Source organism: Scleropages formosus, chromosome 23 (assembly GCF_900964775.1).
Source record: "Scleropages formosus chromosome 23, fSclFor1.1, whole genome shotgun sequence".
In the NCBI taxonomy this organism is placed as follows: domain Eukaryota; kingdom Metazoa; phylum Chordata; class Actinopteri; order Osteoglossiformes; family Osteoglossidae; genus Scleropages; species Scleropages formosus.
The window spans coordinates 2,271,833-2,277,832 of NC_041828.1; the positions used below are offsets into that span (position 1 = coordinate 2,271,833).

Here is a 6,000-nt window from a genome sequence, read left to right on the forward strand (position 1 = left end):
TCATCTTCATCAAGGTTTCTCTACTGTGTCCCTCGCGCGAAAATCACGGTAAAAGACCCGCAGGACACTTCGCCGAGCGCTACTGCGCGCTCAACAGATGGGCGCGGGGTCCTGTCCGTCCGTACGGCTGGCGTACACAAACGGAAAACCACCTGATCGCAGCGCTCGGACGTCGGAGGCGGATGGGACAGGCGCGCGCGCGAAAGAGAGAGAGCGCGCGCCACGGAAGGGGGGGGCGAGGGGGGGGTTCTGGCGAGCCGTCGCCTGCCGTGCGCGAGGGACCACAGCCAAAGCGCGTCTGCCTCGCGCGCTTCCAATGTAGCACCGTGACCGCCTCCCGCACCAATTTATGACACAGCATAAAAAAAAAAAAAAAAAAAAAAAAAAAATCATACCATCATTATCACAGGAGGAGAAAGGTGGTCGTGTAAGCGCGTTGCGGGACCCTCCCCCGCTCATATTATATTTATTAATATATTCAACACACCCGGGGGAGAAGGGAGTAGGAGAAGGCGATGGGATCAGACCCCCCCCCAAACAGGTGATGGGCAGTAATATTACGGGAGAAGATCCCCCCCGTGCGGGGGATGGGGCTCGCGCTCTCTCTCAGGTGCAGTTGGGACGCGATTCCGGTGGGATGGAGCGAGGACGACATGATGATGGGATGGATTGAGAGATTGCAGAAGGTCCACCGAACTGAACGGCACCAGCAGGGACACTGTTCTTCTCCACACTTTCGAGCTCCTTTAACACAAGAAGATCCATCAGAGCCGCGATCAACGGAGCCGATCGCATCGCACACGGATATCGGATCGCGACCCACACACACATTCCAGCATAAGGGATCGTCGAGATGGACGAGTCTCATATCATATGTCCACACACCGAAATTCCCATGATCTACCCACCCACACACACAGAACAGACGATCTCTCACACCCCGGTGTGTGTACCTGGTCTCTGTCAGCAGTACTTAGTCGATATTTCCCGCAGTTTTCCGAGAATCCAGCGGAAGTTTCCCATCATGTCGGAGCGTCTCACTTCGGGGCACACATCGTACGTGTGTGCGCATCATATGAGCTGCAGAAAAAATCATTTCTGTGTTCGTTACATGTCATCTGTTTGTCATCAGTCATATGGGGTCGGACAGGAGCTCCCGGAGCCGCGTTCGGGAATGGAGAAGAAGGGAAAGAAGAATAAGAAAGGTGAAACTAAAGAGGAGAAAGAGAGAGAGAGAGAGAGAGAGAGAGAGAAAGAGGAAAGAAGAGAAGACAGAAGGAAAGACGAGGAGGAGGAGGAGGAGGATGGAGGGGGAGTCTGGACGGGGGACGCGCCGCTCGCTCCGCTTCGCTCCGCCGTTTTTCTCGGGCTGAACAAGTGCGATCCGCTAATTCCAGGAGGTTCCCCCCACGGGCGACGGCTCCACTGTATTCCACACGGCACGCGCCCCTGCGCGGGTGCACGTTCAGCGCCTCGTTCCGGGCAGCGCTCGTTTCCACTGGATGTCGCCGATCCGATCGTCGTGGCTCCGCGGTCTCTGTCCTCGTCCCGTAATTCCGCGCGCGCGGCTCGCGTGCCACGGCTCCCACCGCCGCACTGACCGCGCGCAGATGCTCCGTCTCTCTCTCTCTCTCTCTCTCTCTCTCTCTCCCCCCCTCCTCCCCAGCTTCCCTCCTCCCTGCTTCTCCCACTTACTCTCTGTCCTCTCTCTCTCTCTCTCTCTCCTGTGTTTCCCTCCGTCTCTCCCCCTCTCCTTTCCCTCTCCTTCCTTTCTTCGCTTTACCTTCCACTCCTGCCTTCACTTCCCTCCATGTCTCTTTCCTTCTCTCTCTTCCTCCATTTCCTTCTCTCCTGTCTTCTCTCTTTCTCAATTCCCCTTTCCATCTCTTCTTTTCCTTCTCTTGATTTCAGTTTGTGCCCTTCTCTTGGGATCTCTCCTTCTCTTCCCTCGTTCTAATTCTCTCCGTCTTTCCTTACCTCTCTATCTCCGTCCCTGTCCCTTTTCATCTCTCCTTTCACTCTGTCCATTTCCCTGTCTTTCCTCTCTCTCCATGTCTATCGCTTCCCCTGTCTTCTCCTTTCTGTCTCTGTCTTTACTCCTACCTCTGGCTATAATCCACCATCTCTACAGGCATCCATGCAGGGTCCACTATCCAGATCCCCCACGTTCTTTGCTGAAAGGAGGCCAGAAGCCCGTTCACGTGTCCTCGGGTGTCGGGGTGCACTCACTCACACACTCTCACACACACACACTCTCTCTCTCTCTCTCTCTCACACACACACACACACACACACACACACACACACACACACACACACACACACACACACACACACACACACTTACTTCACCACGTGATGTCAGCACACGTGGACATTCCCCCACAAAGCCAGGAGTAGGACATCCTTCACCATCTCCGCACCTCATTTCTGGCATTTTAATGTTTAAACCGCACACGTACCAACTGAGTTGGACTGCGACTGCACACATGGTGTATAGCCCCCCCTCCTTGTGCACACCCTCATACCTCCATGACAGACAGACAGACAGACAGCTCCTTACAAAGAATCCTTAAGTTCAACAGAACAGAAACATCCAGTGCGCAATAAAATTGGACAGAAAACATTTTAAATAACTAAATGAAGCACCTTATGCCCAAGTAGTGGAGACATACCTCCAGGCCGCCGTGTAACGGTCGTTCATAATTTAGTAGTAATGCACCCGGTTCTTTTTTTTTTTTTTGCAGCAAAGTACACCTTGTGCAAACATTGACAGTATCTGCAGTTTCTGGAGATGCACGGCCGCGCGCGAGGCCAAATTTAAACACGCAGCAAAAACAAATCCGTGGGACTAGGATTCGGAGACTTTGTGCCTTTCGAGCCATGCTTCAACACCCGCATAACATAACCTCAGCAAATTGGCCACAAATTAAGGTACATTTAAATTCTAAGCCTTCGCCAGTTATTTGAGCAGTCAGCGCGATGTTGCCGTACCCGAAATCTGCATTTGCTTTTATTTTTATTTATTTTTTCTGACCGAGCACTTTCTCGTTCAGTAACTTGCTTAAAGTATCGAAGACCTAATATGAAAAACTTGAATTAAAAAAATTAAATGACTGCAGGCAAGATGAAAGTGAATTGTTTAATGTGATACTGCCTCTTATACATAAGTAAATTATTTCTGCAGCATATACATATCCAAAGCATTTCCCACAGTTTTTAAATATCGCCTTGTTATACAGCTAGAAATTTGATGGACCAATTATGGTTAGACAGCAGAAGGATTTAACAGGAATTTCACTCTGATTTGAACCCAAAACTTCAGTCTCAATTGTTTTATTATTTCCTTTTTTTTTTTTTTAATAAATCCATACCCATTGCTGTCACTGGAACTTTTTAATTAGTTCTATCTACATGGATGTGTAGTGCTGAAACCCTGTTCACTCATTTCTTCTGTTACGTAGTTATTAGCGTTGGTGTTACGTCCTCTAAGGTCATGATTCATTTCTTCGTATTAGTCAGCATACGATCAAAAACAACATAACGGATTTTGTCTGAGAACGGTGGTGTTGTGCATTGCGTCCAGCTTAGAAAAGAACCAATTCAGGAGGGGAAAACCAGTACAAAACACGTCGATAAAAAATAAATAAATTTTAAGGAGAGAGAGAGAGCGAGAAAGTCGAATAAAAAGCAGCACAATTTTGAAAAGACAGGGTGGACGCGCAGTTTGAAAAATGTCAGCCTCTCTGACGTGTCGTGACAGAGACAGCGGGCGCCATTTTCAGCCTAAAATATTTATGACTCAGATTCCATTATTTCACAGAGGCTCCAGTTGGGCATAAATCAGGTGCCACAGGGTCCAGGAGGGAGTCGCGCAAAAGGAAAAACTCGATGGTGGACCACTCAGCGACACCTCCTCCTGACCTCCTCACAGCATCTTCGTACTGAAATGTGACGGCGCGGCTGGGGGCCCCTGGACTCCCCAACGCTACACTCTTTAGAGTCAAACGCCCAGCACTCTGCCATTCCGTTCGTGCTTTTTCCCTCTCCCGGCCTACTAAAATCCGAGAAAACGAAGCAAGGGCAGCATTCGGAAAGCTCTCGGAGCCGCATTACGATAATCACTGCTCACGTTAATATTCATTACACTATTACATAGTAAATATGTAAATATACAGGCACTCCCCGGGTTACGAATGCCCGACTTGCGTACAACCCCTAGTTACGAACCACTCCTGTAAACCGTATTTAAAATTCAACTTACATACAATGTTCTTAACAAACCGGCACTACTTTGTGACCCGCATCAGAACACTGAGCGTCTACGGCGGTTCATGGGCTCGTGGGCCCGAGGTAGGGCAAAGACTTGGTTCTTTTCAGTCGGACTGTCATGCCTACGACCTTGCCGCGAACGTCCGCGCCTGCCCGAAATCGGAGCAGCGGGGTATAAAGAAGCCGCACCTGCACACCCTGGTTGCGGAATCTCAAGTATGAAACCAGTCTCTCCAGCGCTCGAGTCAACCCACGACAACCAACCCTCCTTCCAAGTGCCTTGTTCGCCTCAATGCCTTGTTCCGGCTCCCGACGTCCACGGCTCACAACACCTCGACTTGCATCGCCTCCTTGACTAAGACATCGGATTCTCCCCAAGATCTACGTTTGTGCATCGACCGAGGCACGCCTGTCCCAGACCACGAATTTCTCCTGCTCCCTTGTGTACCGACAATAATGATCCCGTGACTGGGCCCTCCCCCCTTACCCCCGTCGCGCACACACACACACACACACACACCTACTGCTCACTCAGTATGAGACAGACCACGTTGCTGTTAACAGTGACTCGTGTGTTACTGTATTTGGTTTTAATTTTTTTGTTTTTACCCTCCTAACCATGGCACTAAAGAGTAAATGTGATGCAAGTGATGGTGATGCAAAGGAAAGGAAAACGATCATAACTGAAACTAAAGCGGAAATACTAAAGCGATCGGAGAAAGGTGAAACGCCAGCAAACATTGACAAACAAAGTTTCTAATGTTTTTTTTATACCTACACACTCCTCCTCCTTTGTCATAAATGTTACTACAGTATATATAATCTCTGTCTATTATAAATACTGTAGTTACATTTATTATTCCATTGAAATTATTACAGAATTATGTTAGATGTTTAAGTGTACTGGGATGTGTTTAATGTTTTTTATGCATAGAAAGGTAACCTATATACTAAGACGAACATTTGACGAACTTATGTTAGACATGAACCGCACCTAACTGTTGCGACTTACGTACAAATTTGACTTAAAGACAGACTTTGGAATGGACTTGCAGCATAAGTTAAAACAGTGTCTACTGGAAAGTACAAAAGGAATACATTTTAATTTAAAGCTTTAATTGCATTAAATATACTTCTCATAACAGCTAATATTGTAGCACCACACTGCCAGCCCCCATCACCTTGTGAAACTTAAAAAGGAACAGAATCCCAATGCACCGACACATTCCGGAAGATCTCATTCCATCAGTTCAATCAAAATAAGTTTACCAACAAACATGGTGTGCTTTGACCGACTGCGCATGTAGACCGCCCTGATTCTGACCTCTCAGATTTAATTTAAGGTGTCCCTCAGGGCTCTCTACTCGGCCCTCTATCCTTTATTGGTTAGAGGCTTGCCACAGGGGACATTATATCGTGATTTTCCAGGATCAAGACCCATCTGCTAAGTGCACAATTAAGTTATATGAAGTTCCGTATGATTACAGTGAAGTCTCAGGTGCACTCGGGCATGCTTTAGAAAGACATTATACATACAATAATACACAGGGAAAGATATTCAACCCCTCGTGCCAAAAACCAAGGGGGCTAGACAAACCAACCATGCCACAATATACCATCCCTCCCAAAACCAACCAATTCCCTTCACAAAAAATATCATGGGCAAACACCATCCTCCTTGCCGGGAGCCACCGTGTGCACTTCGTTGGGGTTGTCAAGTGGGCACCT

The 6,000-nt window shown here is 48.1% G+C and overlaps 1 protein-coding gene across 8 annotated transcripts in view; it reads right to left on the reverse strand.

The window, feature by feature from the left end:
- adgrb2 (adhesion G protein-coupled receptor B2) overlaps positions 1-1,230 on the reverse strand; it is a 188,108-nt gene extending 186,878 nt beyond the window's left edge. For all 8 annotated transcript variants that reach the window (XM_029248272.1, XM_029248268.1, XM_029248266.1 and 5 more), the window contains exon 1: positions 954-1,230. The gene's annotated coding sequence lies outside the window, so the exon portion shown is untranslated. The remainder of the gene's footprint in view (positions 1-953) is intronic.
- Positions 1,231-6,000: the final 4,770 nt, after the last annotated feature.